Below are 18,716 nucleotides of genomic sequence, written 5' to 3'. Positions count from 1 at the left end.
AGTAAAAAGGAGGAATTATATGAATTGGTGCTTCTAAAAATTAAAATCAAGAAGAAAATACGAAAGTGAACAACAGAAGTCCACGGAAAGGCTTTCTGAAGCTACGAAAGATTCCCAGGTTAAGGGGAATGGAGGCAGATGGCCCATAATGTACACATGAGAAACATTAACAGAAGTACATTTTTCAAGATATATGATTATATTCAGTAGGTTTTCACTATACATGTGAGTGTCCCAAAATAACTCCTTACGTGTTATTTTAAAGATGACTAAAAAAATAAAAGAAAAGACAAGAAAAAGAAAAGAAAAAAGAGAAGAAAAGAAAAGAGGAAAGGAGAAGAGAAGAGAAAAGGAAAAAGCAAAGGAAAGGAAAGGAAAGAAAAAAGAAAAGATGGCCACCTATTCCTAATCTGTAGCGGAGGGGTAGCAGCAGTTTATCCAACTATTCATACAGTCCTCATTCGCCACAAATACTTTCGTGTTAGTACGTACAAATAAAATCTAGGGCATCTAGAAGCTTCTACCTTGATATTAATTTATGTAGGTAATGTCTAAACCTATCTTTCACCTGTTAGCATTTGAATGCCTGCAATATGCCAGGCACATGGTATGCTCTACTGCATGTAATCAAAATAAAAATGCAAGGAGATGAGTATTGTGATCTCCATTTTACAAAGGAGTCCTAATAGAAACCAGTGAACTTTTAAATCTCGCCCAAGATAAATAAAAAAGTGACGGCGGTGGAATTTAAACCCAAGATGATCTTCTTCCAACATTCTTGTCCTTTTTATGGACAGCTGTTACGGCTTCTCAATAAGTTAATATTTACTGTTTTCTTGGCACAATGTGAATGAATAAGCTTTACATTCATTATTTCATTTGATTTCTGTAATAACCCTGCAAGGTTATTAATTCTGTCAAGGTCACACAGCTAACTAGAAACAGGACAAGCAGGAATCCAAAGCTAAATTTGTTTGATAAAAAGCCTGTGTTCCTACTGCTGTATTAAGCAGCCTCTACCTTATGGTATCTAAATTTTTAATTTGGGAATTATTGACACATTATTAGTTTACTGTTCAAAATATTACATAAAAATGTACATTATAAAATATAAACTGTTATATTTTTATAAATTTTTTCAGAAAAAATTGGAAAAATACATGGCAAAATAGTTTTTATGAGTAACAGAATCACTGAATTTTTTAAATTTCTATTCTTCCTAGTTTTTCCTTAATTATGATATATAACTTATGAAAACATAAAGCACACATACAAAAAAACTAACTACATTTTAGTATAGACACTTTCCCTCTGTTCTCTGGAACCTATTAAAATCATATTTTGATTATAAAACACGATACGAGTCTAACATACCCTCAGAGTTGAAGAAAAGGTGAACAACAATGAGAAATATGCCACAGAATTAAATCATGCCAAAAATTCATAATATTAGGGAAAAATGAGAAGCTTTTCAATTTTTGTATTATACTTATCCAAAGAAATAAAGAAAGAGTAAAAGTGAGAGGTGTTCAAAATTCCACAACTTGGAAAGAATGTTTCAGAGGAAAATTACTAAAACCAGCCAAGTTAATACAACATGAGAAAAACACCCTTGGAAACTACAGCATAAAATATTCATGGAGAAAAAGTCAGTTTTAGTGATTGTCCAGGCATTTAAGCAGATTGCCAGTTAATTTGAAGGAACTACTTAGTGGCTCTGAAATGCTGTTTAAACTAAACAACTAATCAGAATGTGAATGCCCACATTCAACCAAATTTGCTTTTCAAAATATATACTCTTTTCATCTTGTTCAATGACCCTACAGCGTGTTCACGAAATCTCCTCAAAAGCACTGCTCTTTCATGGTAGAGACTGCAATAACCAAAATCGGAAGGTGTAAAAATTTGAAAATGGGAGGCGCATCAACTTCATTTCCCTAAAGGAAACCACCACTCAACTACTCACTGTGTAATCTGACCAATATAATATCAATTCAAAGCCACCAAATATCATGCATTCTAACAAAAGGAAACAGTATGGGATCAGGGAAGAAAAAAAAAGGAGACCTTTAACTTTTCCCAAAATGTTTTACGATATAAAACAAATACAGCAAAACGTTAAGATCTGATGAAGCTGGAAGGCACTCTATATTTCCCTGTCCTTTCCAGTCTACAACAATTTGAAATATTTTAAAATTAAAAACAGTTGTTTAATATGTGTAAGTCAATACAACACTCATTCCTCATAGTATATTTATATTGCTTAAAACACACACAATCTCAACACATCCCTCTAGCCCAACCTGTGACATTTTACCACCCAAAGAAGCCACTGTTGATGTGAATACCAAACATTCCTTAATTTTTAGTTTGCTCCTTTGTAAAGCATGAATTCAGAAAAACTGCCATGATAGGATAAAAAAAATTTTTCTTTATGTAATGATGCCAAAAGAGTTATAAGTCACCTGAGATGTTTTGTGTATATGCCTTGAATACATTTCTAAAATGAAAACAAACAAGTTTACCTCTTGAAATATTACCTTTCCAGAACAGATAGTCCCCTACAGAAAGCACAGGTTCTAAAGATATCATACATGGTATGCCACCTACTCTTAATAACAGAAGTCACTTTTGGTATTAAAATGACAAGAAAATATATCAATGGCAAGCGTGTGGCCTGAAAAAAGTAAGCAGACCGTTAGAACATAAGTTCTTAATTTGCTTCTCACTGAAAGAACCAGAAGCCACATTTGCACAGTGCTTCTGACTCCATGGGCAAAGGCATGAAGTGGAAACTGCTGTCACATACAGGAAACAGATGGGTTGGATAATGCAACTAGATAATCAACTGCCTCCCTCTTCCCTTCACTAGAATTGAAGAAACACTCAGTCAATAAGGAAACAAACTAGAAGAGTGGGAGTTCATAGCTGAAACAAGACTTGAATATGCATTAAGGAGCATGTTATGAGCATCACGGAGTGGTTACACCTAAATGACAACAAAAATTTCGGCTATGCGTTCTCTTATTCTCAAAAATGAGTATTATAATTGCCACAGCTTCAAGCAAAACTGAGATCCATCTATTCCCTCACCAGCCAAGCAAGTCAGATCTTATTGAGGTGCAACGATTTGCTGTGTTTAAAACAAGTATTTACTTTTATTCAAACACTTCTTAAACATCAATTGGGTATAAGGCTCTGAGCAAAAAGCTGCGGAGTTCCAAAGATCATAAAGGCAGAGACTCTCCTTTCGAAGAGGTTACAATCTAATTCATGGGGAAGGATATGTAAAAACAGCAATAACACAAACTAGAGTGTTGGTAAGTTCGACTTTAAGGATGGCAAAGAACATAAAGGTAAGAAAGTCAACTTAATGGGATCAAGGAAGAACAGCAAGTAAGTTTCCAATGAACAAAGAAGAGAACAGAGGAAAAGTAATTCGGGGGAGGAGATAGAATAAAAACAGAAAAAAGGCTGCCCTGCATATGGTGTTTGAGTAAACAGAGTATAAACCATTGAAACACATTTTAAATATCAAACATACAAAGAAACAATTAAACTCTAAAGGTTGCTTGGAAATTTTCCCTGAGAGCCACAGGAGATGAACTAGCTTTACTGTCCATTCAATGTCTGCCATCTAGCTTTGGCCTTGCCCTTCATAAAGCCAGGGAACCAGAGGCTTACTTCAACATCATTTCTGGCATCCGTGTTCTTCTGTGGGATCAATCGTCAGGTGATTATAAAGATGACTATCAGATCTCATCATCCTAAAAATGTCAGTTATCGGCACATAGCACATCATTCAGAGTGTGGCTGTAGTGTGAATAATCTCTTTCAGAGCCTGAAGGACTTGTAATTCTATCAGGCAGCTGAAATAGAAATGAATATTTTTTTTAAACCTATGGTAGTGCTAATGCCTTATGAAGCTTTGCAATCATATTCATGGTACAGAGAGAGGTAGGCTAGCAGAGAGTGTGGGTGTGTGGGCATGTGGGTGTGGTTTTTCACCCCCACTTTTACTGAGATATAACTGACATATAACATTGTATTAATTTAAAGTGTACAACATTATGATTTGATATATATACGTACTGTGAAATGATTACCACACTAAGTTTAGTTAACATCCATCATCTCACATGTTCCAAAGAAATGAGTATTTATTATTGCAAAAGAAAATGCTATAATTCTAATGATAAATTTGAAAACTTAACTTTACATACAAAAAAATAGTTTAGAACTTTCAAATAGTACCTAAATTGGAAAATAACAACCTTTAACAAATTAGTCTAAAGAACTGCAATTAAATGTTATTTAATTCCACTTAGGTCATAAGCCTCTCAAGAAAAAAATATATTCTATGTGGGAATTTTTCATACCTTGTAAAACAATGCAAATCTCACTAACTCAAGATGACAGAACTGCCTCATCATGTACTTACATAAGATTTTCAAACGAGATGACATAGTGACTTTTACATTTAAAAGCTACCTGGACAAAAAAAAGTCTGAATACCAGACCTGACAAATAATGCCAACAAAGCATGCCTAACAAACAAACTGCAAAGGAAGAAGTTCACTGGCCGGAACCAACAACAAGGGCAAGGAGAAGGACAAAGGCCTTGGGGTCGAGAGGCTGGAACCATGCAGCAGTTTTTAAACAACCTGCCGAGGAACTTAGATTACCCTACAAGCAGCGAGGAACCACCAAAGGTTTATTAGGAGTGTCACAATCAGAACCGGATGTGTGTGTGTGTAGATATGCAAACACACACAAATATATTTTTCATCTGCACCCACAAAAAATGTCAACAGTAATACGGAAGAGGGCCTGAAGGAAGAAAGGCACCGAATAAAGATGAGCTAGCAACAAGGCTGTTGCAGTTTTCTGGGTGAGAAATTGGGGACTGAATTAGAAGAGTGGGAATAGAAAGAGGAATGAATTTAAGGAAGACTTGGAGATAAAAACTGACAACATTTAGAAAACAACTAAATGTAGTGACTGAGAAAAATGGAACCAAAATCAACTAAAATCTATCCTGAGGGACTGTCCGAGTGAGAAACTGCAACACCATAAAATGAACTACGTTATTCTCAAAACTAATATTTTCTTCAAGGTTACATTTAACTGATCTTTGAGATTATTAATATTTACCTTCAACAGTCTGAAATCATCCATTAGCCACACAGAAACCAGTCCTAGAAATAGACTCCATTCTAAATGGGCATTCTGGAGTGTGTCAACTTAGTTTGCCTGAAGGTTTCATCAGTGAATTAATTAGTTTAGATTTATCAAAAGATACAAGATATTCTATAAAAAAAAATTCCAGAACTGGGACTAACTCAAGTTTCTCCATAATGAATAACATCTGCTCAATGAATTCATTTCATAATAGAATGTTTAATGCTCTACTTAATGAGTTTTAGCATTAACTCATTATTTCACATTTTAAAATACAGTAAACCTTTTTAAATAACACATGTAATATAATATATGGTAAATTATTAACAATGCTACTCAAAAGAATACAAAAGTATATAATGTAATTAGGGTTGATGCCTAATCCAAGAACTAGAAAGATAATACTTTAACAAAAAATTACACCATTTCTGTCATAACATCTTCTCCCCCGGCCCAGATTTCCTGAAGTATGACTGACAAATAAAAGTGTAGGATATTTAAAGTGTAGAACTTGATAGTTTCGTATATATACACTTTGTGAAATGATTCCCTCAATCAACTTAGAATTACCATATCCATCACCTCACATATTTATTCACCTTTGGGGGACGGGGGGGTGAGAACATTTAAGTTGTGCTCTCTTAGCAGATTTCAATTATACAATACAATGATATCAACAATAGTTACCACATTAGATCCTCAGACTATATTCATCTTAGAATTCAAAGTTTGTATCCTGTACCACCTTCTTATTTTTCAAAATCAGAGTAACTGACCACATAGACCAAATCTCTTTGTTGAACATGCTGGTTTCTAAATATTAACAGACTGATCTTGAACTGAGAAAAACACACAAACCCAAGTCAACAAATCAAAGTACAACCATAAATGAATAAATGGGCTAATAGTTGGCCAGGAACATAGAAACTAGGTTAAAATGAGTGGGCTAAAAGGAATTAACACACAGCCTCCTGTAAGTCTGGCACTGGGCTAAGAAATCCAGATACTTTCTCCCACCCCATCCCCAATGGGTAATGAATCTTTGGAAAATTGGGCATAAGCTTCACGAAAACAGAGAGGGCTTTCTCCAGGTTCTCAAACAGCATATCTCCAACAGCACCTGGCAGACGAGCATTCAAAAAAGATTTGTTAGATACATAGATGAATGGATGGATAGGTAGATGGATAGACAGGTATTTTTAATAACAAGTTTGGTTTGGCCCATGTACACAGAAAGAAATCCTGTACACAGAAAGAAAACCTTAGGAGAGAGGGAGCAAGAAAGGTTCTTCTAGCCACTGTGTTTCTTTCTCTAAGCACAGGATATCCAGCAGAATGAAAAAAGCATGGACCCCGTCATCAGACCCAATGGGAAGCCAAGTTTCAGACTTAGCTTTAGCATGTCCCTAAACAAGTTACTGTCCCATGACTGAAACATAAACAAATTCCTTAATCCTGAAGTTGTAAAAAGGCTTATCTGAAATAACATATGTAGAGTACCTTGCAAGGACCTGGCACATAATTAGTACTTAATAAATATAAATCTCTCCACGTACTGCGCCATGGCAAACGAGCCTGGTGCTGACATGGAATGTCAATGGAAGTGTCCCGTGCAGTCCACAGCAGGACAGCACTTGAGTCATTTAACCGTTAATCCAAAACCCCAACTCATCGTATCATGTTAGAGGAAGTAATCATGGATTGAGCCTCCGTAGGATTTAAAGGGGCTGAACTCTGCCAGTGCAGCAAAATACAAAACAACGAGCATATGCTCCACGCTTGACAATTTCACACTTCTCAAAATTGAGCATATTTTCTTTGCTATTATGTCAAAGCTCCTTTATTGATAATATTTGAGGCATATTTTATTGACTTGATGAAATTATGGGTCAAAGATTCTTTTTAAGAAAAATTTCTTAAGGGCTCTCTCCAGGGCCCATATCTGCACACTGGCTACAATTGAAGCTTTTAACGTTTTCTCTCTTATACTTCAACAGCATTACATCATACGATGCAGCCCATACGTGACTAAAACCCACAAACTTCTTACCTGTAACTAAAAAGGTGAAAATAATTTTTGACAAGTTCTAATATAGTTTCCTCTTTTGAGTTAGTAGCAAAATAAATCACACAAATTAGTTTACCTATCTTTCCAGTTATTGCTTATCGATCAGGTAAAGTCAATAGCAGGTCACCTTTCCTCTTAATGAGTTTAGCAAGAAATTTAGCTTAACTTTAGAAGGTACTTTGAGCATATTATTCAACTGTAAGCTTCAGGAATATCTAAAATGTATTTTTTGCAATAGAATTACATCAATAAATTCAAACATGAATCCAAATCACTACACACAAATACATACTTAAGCAGTTTACTTTCAGACGAAGGTAATATTACTCGCTGCTGATCTTAAGTGAATATTTTACAAAAGATGTATATAGCAGGAGAGACAGAGAACAGGAGAACAAATTTGGACAGAGGGAGGCAGTCACACCAGAGAAAGCTTCTCCGGTAAAAAAGTTCTTTCTTATAAATAAAAATCTATCAATCATTGGTCTACAGAGTAGATCAATGGAACAAGAGATCAATAATATACTTTGAGAACGTAAACTAACTTACAAAATCTCTGTCTACAAAATAATAGTCCCTCACATAATGTTTCAGTTAATAAATCAACATTTGGAAATGAATACTGTGTAACTTGGTGAACAGAGGAAATGAAGCTGTTTAGGGTGGTAAGGGAGGTACACTCTGTTTTGATTAGGATCAGCCAGAAGCTATGAGAAAAAGGATTAGTGCCTAGTAGAACAACTCCCTGAAGAAATCTAGGACAGTATGTTAGCTGGGAACAAAGAACAAAACCCGGGTAGCAAGTCTTAAGCTCCATTGTAGGAAAATCTGATCAGCTTCAAAACTTTTATCCGCCTTTGCCAGCCGTGATGTCACATACGTACCTCGAAGCTTTCTGATGATAATAATACTGCCATAGTAACCTACCAGCTGGGGACGAGGTTTGATTATTACACTATAATATAGTTGTCACTGCATGATAACAATTGATTTTCTAGTAGATAGCGATGTTCAGAAATGTGTGTTTAAGTACATCAGATTTTCCAGGTTCTAATCAGCCCTGGATAACCAGACCACCAGTGTTGGTGAATTACAAAGTGTTTTTTAAAGCAAGTCTTGTAAGCATGAGTGTTGACTGGAAACACCTTATAAATCAGCGTTTGCCAACTATGAGCTCCATGCCATATTAGAACACGATCTGTTCTTCAGTCACTCACGGTGAACATCCAATTTTACTTAAAACATTTCCTGTAAAATTTTTTCCTGTAAACATTTCCTTAAAAAAATTTTCTGTAAATGCCTATTACCTCTTCACCACAATTACCTCAAAAACAGTGACTTTCAATTTTCTCAGCTTCATTTTACCCTTTTTTAGTCCTGATTAAGATGTGGTTCTTCTTGAAAATCTGATTACAATAATTTGATAACTCTTAAGGAGTTTAAAAAGAAGGAAATCTGAAATACAAAGTGGTCTCACAGAAGCTAGGAATGCCTCATCATACCACGAGACCCTCTCTATCAGCATCTTTAATAGAGAGTTCAAGAAAACTGCACTCCCGCACTTCTCAGGATTTTAATCGACCAATCGGAGTCCAACTATTTATCTTATAGATTTTAAGTTCCAAAGACAAAGCCACAATAAGGCATCAATATGATAAAGCTAATGACAATTATACTCATTCATTCAAAAATTACTGGATGCCTAGGAGATGCAATTTACTAAGTGCTTTTTAGGCACTGAAAAGTCAGAATACATAGTCCCTGTCTTCAAAGACTTTATAGTCTAAAGGAGCAAGCGAAACGACTAAATTAAAATTTTCTGTAATATTATAAAAGTATATGACATAAAGTAACTAACTCTAGGAAGCCAGAAAAACTCTATAGTTGTTAGCTGTTAAGTTGGCCCTCAAAAGGAATTAAAAAAAAAAAAATTTATCCAGAAACGGATAGGAAGTATTGAAGAAGAAACAGCAAGGACATCAAAGGCCAAGACGTCACATTACGCAAGGAATTTCCACATCACTGGAATATGGCTCAGCGACAGAGAGGGGGGAGGACAGTCAGTGAAGACGCAAGATGGCTTTCTGCCACGTTAAGTCGTTCAGACTTCATCCTATGGGTTATGAGGAATTCCTGAAGCATTTACCTGTAGGAGGCTGTCCTTAGGAGATACTGATTGTTGAGAGTCACAGCTTTCCCCAAGGTTCTCAAGTCTCTGTGGCTTCTTCTTTCCTAGAAGGCTGAGTTGGAGGGGTCACCGTGCAGAAAGATGCGTGGACACTCTTCTTCCACGCCTAAATTCACGCAGGCTGAAAACAAGCCTCCGAGTCTTCTTGATACCTATTAGATGCTGAATGGCTTCAGATAATCTAAGCTGTGGACTCTAAGAATGGAAGGGGTACCAGTAGAGCAGCCTCATTGCCCATCAACTGCCAGAGTCCCTTCTATACACCTTGATAAATGGTTACATGTGAGACAACAGCAAAAATGTCCTCCCTGGGTCTTCTTTTCTTCAAATCGCTTGCTACAGTTCTTCTAACCAGACATCATTTGAAATCCTTCCTAAAATCTTCATTGTGGGCGCATCCTTAGAATGTACTCAGTTGGTCAGAACTGGGCACCAAGAACCCCAGTGTTCTCCAACCACAGCAGCGTGCTGCAGACGCACTAGGTTCTAGGAGTGTACCAGGTAGTTCTGGGCTGCACTGACCTTTACAGAAAGGTAAGTAAGACCTGGATCATATTAAAACTGTGGTGAAATAAAACACCTTGTTCTTATTCATTTGAATTGTTCTCATGCACAACATTTACCTCTCCATCAAATCAATTACCACTGTTACAGGTTAACATGTCTGCGTGTGATTATCTGAGTAATGTCTGCATCTCCCCAGCCTATGGACCAAGTATGACGAATACAGATAAAAAACTGTTTCTGTTTTTTATTTCCTACCCATTGCCACTGTATTGTGAGGTACTTCTTCAAAGAAAGAGCTCAATAAATGTTAGCTAAAGAATTAGATGTGTACACAAAAAACTACATGAGGCATGATATGGTAAGTGGGAAAGGAGCATTAAAATCAACATTCTGTGGAAGCCCAGTGGAGGTTCTTTTTATAGCCTCTATGAAGGAAAGGCATTGTGGAGGATAAAGGCATCCAAGCCGATTCCTAAACAGCGTTTCAACTAAATATTTAAAGTAAATATATGGGCAAAAAAACACTGAAAACCATGTTTTTGAAGAATAGTCATTTACATGGGAAACTGCTCATATTAAATTAATAAACAAGAACAACAGCATTAACCTCCACACACACACACAGGAAAAAAAAAAAGCCCTTACAGGCTCTAAGCTCTGACATACTGGCCCCTCTTCCTTCCAGCTGCCACCACCTACCCAACTACTAGGAGTCTGTTCCCCTCAGAACTTCTTGCAGAGCAGCCAGCCCTATTTCAGCCTTTACTAAGTCTCCCTGTCTCTGAAACAAACAAACAAACAAACAAAAAGCAAGCAAACCAACCTTCCTAAATATTTTGGAGATTCATCAGAAATCACCATTAACAAACAGGTAAAGTGGTAAAAAAAAATATATATATATATACACACACACACACACACATAGATACACACATATATGTATATATATATTGTATATATATATGTATATGTGTGTGTATCTATATGTGTGTGTATATATATACGTATGTGTATGTATATATATGTGTATATATATATGTGTGTGCATATATATATATATATATATGTATGACACACCGTGATTACAGGTTCAGGAAAATGCTTCAATGAGAAATCAAAATCCTGGCTGAAATGTAGGATGCATTAGGGAGACTGTGATGTAAACAGATGGGTCTGGCGGCTTCAACATCTCAAAACTCCTCAGGTGATTCTGATGTCAGCCAGGGCGGGAACTGCTGTCCCAGACCCTCCGTCATCTGTCACTCATGTACTCAATTATATTCATGATTCCACTACCTTCTGCCAAGAAGCCCTCCCAGTTCTCTGGAAAAACCACTCATTCAGATTCTAGGTTCTCCTACTAGGAAAGATGAGCAGGTGTGACTTTGCAGGCCATCAAAGTCGCTCTGGAGTCTGAGCTATGGCACAGAACGAGTAAGCTTCAGTCTCAAAAAATTCATTTACGTGAATTCATAGCATTCCCCGGGCTATGAAAAGAGAGCAGAAGCATGTGTAGAAGCTATCGACTCAAATCCTTAGTACACATGGTAGAAAATATTTGTGTGGTTTTGTAGAAAATTCTTTGTCATTGATCTCCCAAAAATGCAAGACAAATTAGACTCATTTCTTTGCTTACAGCTTGGGTCAATTAAAATCTAGGCAGTGGATTTTGCTGTGACAAAGACCTGCATATACATTTTTTACTGAATAACTTTTGCATTACTTTTTCAAAGTTTGTGGTACATTATCTTAAACTGAGTGAGAGTAAACAAAATATTTGCAATATATTCTGACTTTGGGAAAAGCTTAAAATTATATTTTGGGCCTATCTTTTTTCAATAAATACCATCTTCTGCAAACTAGAGTTGTTTCTCTCAAATATTTGAACACCTTGTATACTGTGTGTACTGTGCACTGATATCTCATTAACACACTACTCTGCAGAGTAAGATCTGGGTAAAAAAGTGATCGGTATTGGCCTCTTTCCAAAAGAATGCTGAAATGCATGTTCTCATAAAATCATACTGATACTCTAGAAATTCACTGCGACTCCTTTTCAGCATTTTAGCCATAACAAATTGAATCACACCAAAAGTATCTGCTTTAGGGTTTTATTTAAATAAAACTAACCATTTTAATGGCTTGAGAAATAAGAAAACCACAAAATCCAATAACCGAAGCACCAGAGGGTTATGCTGACTCAATCACTTTCCCTCTGTTTAAGAGACAAGACATTTTTCCATGTGCTAGGCCTGAAAATCATTGCCACATTCCTACTGGGGAACAATGTCTGTAGAGGTAAAATGGCTACACAGAGGGATAGTTTCAAACGCATGTATGCATGCCTTGTCCTAATCACTCTTTTTACTCACAAACTTTTAATGTGCCTTCTATAATTCAGGAGATCCTAACACCTAGAGCAAGCCACAGATATATCTTTCTTGATTATGTACCCGCCCATGTCTTTGATTATTGAATTAAAAACAAACTTTAAGTTGTGGTCTATAACAACTATTTTTAAATAGCTCTGTATTAATAATATTTATTCAGTCTCTTTTAATATCTATCCATAGCTAAGTGCCAACTAGTATTTCTAGGGAAGCATAAGCATACCTAACAAACTAGTGGGAAATTACATAGTAGGAGGAGAAAATTTTGAACTAGGATTCAAAAGACCTGAGTTGGAATCCTAATTAAACTACGCACTCACCCAACCTAGGTAAGCCTCAGCTAGGCTGCCTGTAAATTAAAGACAATAAAACTTGACCTATCTAAACAATGTTACTGAAGATATGTATCAGTGAGATAACATTTGCAAATGATTAAACTAAAAGTTTAATAAGTATCATTCAGCCATTGTTCTAGAAACAAATAAAACAGTGTTCTTATGTTTACTCATCTTTGAAGTTTTGCCATTTCCTTCTTCCCTTCCTCCCTCCCTGTCTCCCTTTCTTCTTCCCTAACAGATATTTACTGTGCTTCTACCATAAACCAGATATAGTCCCAGTCCTGTACTGTCCAATACAATAGACAGTAGTCACTGTGGCTACTAAGCATTCAAAAAGGCACTTGTCCAAATGGAGATGTGCTGTAAGTATAAAATATACACTGAATTTAGAAGACTTGGTGTGATCAAAAGAAGGTAAAACATCTCAATTTTTTTTATACTGATTACATGTTGAGATGATATTATTTGGATATGTGGGTTAAATATTATGAAAATTATCTATCTCTTTTCTTTTTACTTTTAACATGACTACTAGACATTTTAAATATATGGAGGCTCACATTATATTTCTATTTGACAGTACTACTCCAGACCTTGGGGATATATTAGGGAACAACACTGAGTCCACAGCCTCACAGACCTTACATTTAAACATCTATAACCCTAAAGTCTTCAGGAGAAAAGGAAAACGGAGAAACAGCAACTATGTATAGAGTTAGTCCTTCATTCTACAAAGGTAGGGCCTTGGCCCTCAGAATAATCAGTAAAATGGTGAGCTATGACCTTGACCATCCTGAGAAAAACTACTCCTTCCCTGTTAGGCGTTTCTGGGAACACGACTACTTTTGATGCAAACTTAATGAGGGAGAAGTCTTTTAATTTGGGCCATTAGTAGTTCAAGACATCATTTTTAATACTTTGGGTTATACCTCGAAAGCACTTTGAAAAGTTTCCATTAGCTGGAAGATGTTTCATAACAAAGACACCCCCTGTCTGGATTCCGACACCCTACTTTATTATGAGAGTTCTTTATCATTTTTCCTCTCCACAGGTCAGTTAACACGGCCTCTCCTCAATGCTTTTGGTTCCCCACATCACAGGCAGAGTGCTTTGAGATAAAGAGTGGGAAGCTGAATTCAACCATACGAGTCCATTACAGCAATCTGAGAGTCTCTACTGGCCTAAAAGAAATAGAGGAAGCTCAAGTCAGGCTGACAATACGCCAGTTAAATGTGAAGTTACTTGTTTTAAGGTTTTAAGGAATTTCTGGAAGGTGCCTTTAATTTAGACCAAATGGGCCTATTTTTCAGTAGCACTTTTCCCACCGAAAAGGAATCTTAAGCATTTGAATTTCATATTCCATGTATTAGGAACTTACCTTAAATTCAAACCACAATAAGAAAAATGTTTTGCTGGCCCATATATCTTTCTGGCAAACCGTAAAAGAAAATCAAGGCTCAAGAGATTCTCTGTGCTGTAAAATGCTCTACTATGTACCGCAGGAAACCGAGAGGCTCACGTTTCAAGGCAGATAGTGTTATTTCATATTCGACCCCATCTCTGTCCTCTGTTCATGTTGCTCTCTCAAATGGGCACGCCAGTCCCCTCTGCCAACTGAAACATTACACCCCACTTAACGCCAAACCCAAAGCCCAGACCTCACACAAATCACTCCCAGGAACCCGAAATCCAGAATAATCTCTTTCCTTCATTCTCATAAAAACTCAATCAACCAAAGTATTATATATTACTTTACTTCTTATCTAGGTATTTCGTATACCTGTAACTCAGAAAGAAAGCAATGAAAAAAAGACATTATGACATTTAAAAATTCACGACCGTCCCTTTCAATCAGTTGAGATTTATCTGAGCTTTATTCAGCAACAAAGATGCACTTAACACCAGGGATACAAAAAGGATACACAGTCTAAATCTCTTCTTCCTGGTGATTGGAAAAAAGCCCCCAGAAAAGGTAACATATGAACAAAAGATTAAAGAATGAGTAGAGATTGACTAGGTCACATGGGAAAGCCTTTTCCAAGGCAGGAAAGCATGGCACAATTCAAAGAAATTATACTGTTAAAAACCCTCACATAGAACCATTGAAAAAAATATATATCTTCTAATTTGTTAAGTTATTCATGTGGCATTCAGGGCTCTATGTAAACAGACTTCAAACCACCTTTGCTACATTTCCCACAGAATAACATAGCAAGTTCAGGGTTCTCTGTAGCCTCATATAAAGTTTCGTTTTTGTTTTTTTTTCCCCCCAAATAGTTTACTTTCTTTTTTTATTAAATTTATTAGGGTGACATTGGTTAATAAAATTATACAAGTTTCAAGTGTACAATTCAACAATACATCATACATATATGCATTGTGTGTTCACCACCCAAAGTCAAATCTCTTTCCATCATTATATGTTTGACTCCCTTAACCCTTATCTATCTATACAAAGTTTCTTAACCTCCTATCAATTTCTTCTTCTATAAAATGAGATGACCTACCTCAGAGGGTTACTATGTGATTGTTATGAGGAAATAAATTAAAAAATAATTAGCACAAGTTAGGCATTCAATAAATGCTGGCATTATCATCATCATTATTACTATTTACTTTTCCATGCTAGACATTGTCACAAATCTGAAGCTCTTATTCCCAACACTTGCCCATCCTCAATCTAAAGAGCTCTTCATATGTCCAAACACCATAATTCCCTACAGGAAGCTTTACTGAGCCGGCTCCCCTCACTCACTGCAGAAATGAGTGTCTCTCTCTCTCCTATGAACTCCTGGCTTCTCTGGGAGAACTTATCACTCATTATCACTATACTCATGTCTGATTTCTCCTACAAGGTTACAAAACACCTTTTTAAGAGCAGGGAAAACATCTTACTGATCTTTGTCTTTCTCAGAGAACTGACATGCAGTCTTTTTCACATGCGGCGCTCAATGTTTGCTGCTGGACGAATTAAAACAGTCTCCTCTTTTGTTGAGTCAAGAATGGACTAGAGCTTTTTAAATTACTGTAACATCTACCAAGTTATTCTTCCTAATAAAAACCCTTTCCCAGAGAGAAACTCAGTGCAGTTTTACCTAGCTCCTTTGTTAGTGAATTCTAAAGAAAAATCAATACAATGGTGTTCTTAAGTAACTGACACCTGACAAACCTGAGTCACCTTTGGACTTGCTGCTGGGTAAACAAATCTTCCTTAATTCTCTGAACGAGTTCTAATGTAAATTTGTTTAGACTATTGTTGCTTTTCTGTAACATATTTGCAAAAGGTGGAACAAACTTTCCACAGCAATTTCATTTTCATGGCTTATCCAGACTCTTAAGCCTATTCTGTTTGGACTTTGCTGCTTTCTACCACCCATGCAAAGGAAGGCTAGCCTGGAACCACCCAGAACGCTTGGCTTACACAACAGTAGTGATAATACTAAACTACACAGAACTCTTATCTTTCGTGCCCTGTCCCTAGTGGAAGTACACTGGAAGACCAGCACCCACTCTCCTCCAACACTGACTGAACTCACTAACATAATCATTGCTAAGTATAACTTGATTAAAATCCTAAACTTTAATTAGCAGAGGAGTGTTAACTAGGAATGCTTTCCTTACAATAAAAACATTTTCACAGTCAAGCGTATGCAAGCGATTCAAAGACAGTCTTCATTTACTAGGCACTATTGGTGACTGTTCCAAGCAAAGAGCCTTAAAAAATTAAGATTAACAAAATAAAACCAAAAAAGAGAAAATATAATAAAACAGAATACAGATAGTACTGCCCTAACCTTAAAAGATATATATGCTAACAAGCTCACACAGAGAACAGATGGGTGTTTGTGGGGGGAGGGAGGGGGAGCGGGAGAAATGGGTGAAAGGGTAAAAATATGCATGTGTGCAATTATTTTCCATAGTACCACAATGGATATCATGGATTCAAAAAGAAGACAAGTGAGGTTATCATTCCAAACACACATTCACAGAGACAAGGATACCAAGAATGAGCAATCTGACCAGCATACACAAAGTATATCAGAAATCTAGGAACGCATCACACTGTAGTTGCCAATGGAGTAAGTCTGCTCAATTCAATAATAATGCTACCTTAAAATAAAGATTTTGAATATTTCTAGGACCAAAATATCATAAGCAAAGATAATATACCAGAATGGCTTCTAAAACAAATACCCACATGATTTTTCAACCACTGAAGCTATTTACACCTTATGTCAACAAATATAAAAGTTCATAGCTACATGACTATTTTCTACTTTGAAAAATGTTTTTAATGAACTGATCACCATTATTCCAAAATTGACAAAATCACTATAAATTTGTCATTTCCTCTATAATCTAGCTGCTTCCAAATAAACAAAACAAGAGCAGAAGAGGTAGGGGGAGGATTTCAAACTCATTAAATAAGTGATGCATCAATGAATGCTTCATATTTTGTCTAAATGCCAATTTAGACAAAATTGTGTTATAATAAAAGCAGCCAATTGTTAATATTCTTTTTTTTTTCTCAGCTCTCCCAAATAAGAGTGGGGAAACTTCCATTTTTCCTTACATCTGAAACAAGCTTGGAGAGGCTTATGTGAGCAGCGTATTAAGTGTTGCAAAGTTGCTAGTACTTATTAGACCTTTGGTCTTCAAGTGCCATGAATTTCATGCTTGAAATTTGACTATAACCATAGAAGTATTATAATGAGTAAGAGATGAGACAGGGCTGAATCGGAAAGCACTACAAAATAGCCATATTATCCCTACTTGAGATTATTTCCTTGCTTCCCAAGGCCAACGGCTATAGCTCTCTATCAAGGCCTACCATCCCTGTCATTGCTCTAGATTCTAGATGTTCTATCCTTCCTTCCAAAAAACAGATCTATATCCTAATTCCTTAAGATTCTGTTCTCCAGATAAACTAAATTGAGTTGGCATGCCACAGGCAGACATCATCTCAAGGTACTTTGTACTTCTCCAGTGATAATATGGGCAACTTAACAACAGTCTTTGGAAAGCATCCCAAAATACCAGATTGAGCATGAAGCAAGTCAGAGTTCCTGAGCATCCTTTAACTAACAGCAATAAAAGCATTTAAAAAGTTGTCGATTCTACCTTCACACAGGACTGGACCTGGACTCTAAAGCTGTCGTGAAATGAGCATCATTTTGCAAAACACAGGACAAGTTTGACACCATGAAAAACATTCCACTAAAAGTTATTTGCAAGAGGCTTTCAATTACCAAAGGGCATAAACACGAATAGCTTATTTCCTATATTTACGAGTACACATTAATTACCCAATACACTGCCTTACATAGATGTCCTACTGTATAATTTATAAAACACTTTCCTATTATCTTACAAGTAAGATAGCCTTAATAACTCTGTAAACTTTATATTTCTCATTTACAGGTAAAGAAACTGTCAGTGTGTTTAAGTGATTTACCCAGATTAAAACAGTAATTGAGGTCAAGGTAACCTCTATTTTATACAATCGGCCTAATGTGTTTATTTTGAAAAAGAAGGAATTTGAAAGAATATGGCAATAATTAATACATTCTCAAAATACAAAGATATCATTTATAACAACATTTTATGCAATTTTCAGCCCCCTCCAACAAAAAAAAAATGACAGTACTATGAAAACTGTAAAACGGAATATGTGTGAATCACACTACTCAATGTCTACCAGACCAAGCATAAATAAACACCACTAACACTTTCTAATGTAAATGAAATCCATGGCAAAAAAAAAATATTAGTTTTCAAATCACTAAAACACAATGGACCCCACACACACATATTTTCTTTTTTCCATACATAGCGAAAAGTAACACTGAATTAGTTTTACATCCTAAATATCAGGTTAGCAATAATTTATGTTTGTTAAAAGGCTTCCTGTAAATAAACTAAAAAGTCTCTATAGGATAAAAGCAAATTAATGAATATATGCACTTACTTCCATCCCCCCCAGAAATGATAAGTATAAGAAAAATGGGAAAGGAGATAATAGCATATGAGAGATGTCTACAAAA

At 36.0% G+C, this 18,716-nt stretch overlaps 1 protein-coding gene across 14 annotated transcripts in view; it reads right to left on the bottom strand.

Annotated features, from left to right (window-relative positions):
* Nucleotides 1–18,716, bottom strand: part of SIPA1L1 (signal induced proliferation associated 1 like 1) — a 321,896-nt gene that overhangs the window by 261,885 nt on the left and 41,295 nt on the right. Inside the window, exon 1 of one of the 14 annotated variants that reach the window (XM_039883685.1) lies at nt 3,685–3,850. The exons of the other annotated variants lie outside the window; for them this stretch is intronic. The gene's annotated coding sequence lies outside the window, so the exon portion shown is untranslated. Of the gene's footprint in view, nt 1–3,684; nt 3,851–18,716 lie in introns of those variants that run through there. 14 annotated transcript variants of the gene reach the window in all.

This window comes from Pteropus medius, unplaced genomic scaffold, assembly GCF_902729225.1.
Source record: "Pteropus medius unplaced genomic scaffold, Ma_sr-lr_union100, whole genome shotgun sequence".
In the NCBI taxonomy this organism is placed as follows: domain Eukaryota; kingdom Metazoa; phylum Chordata; class Mammalia; order Chiroptera; family Pteropodidae; genus Pteropus; species Pteropus medius.
This window is presented reverse-complemented; position numbering and strand designations above follow the sequence as displayed.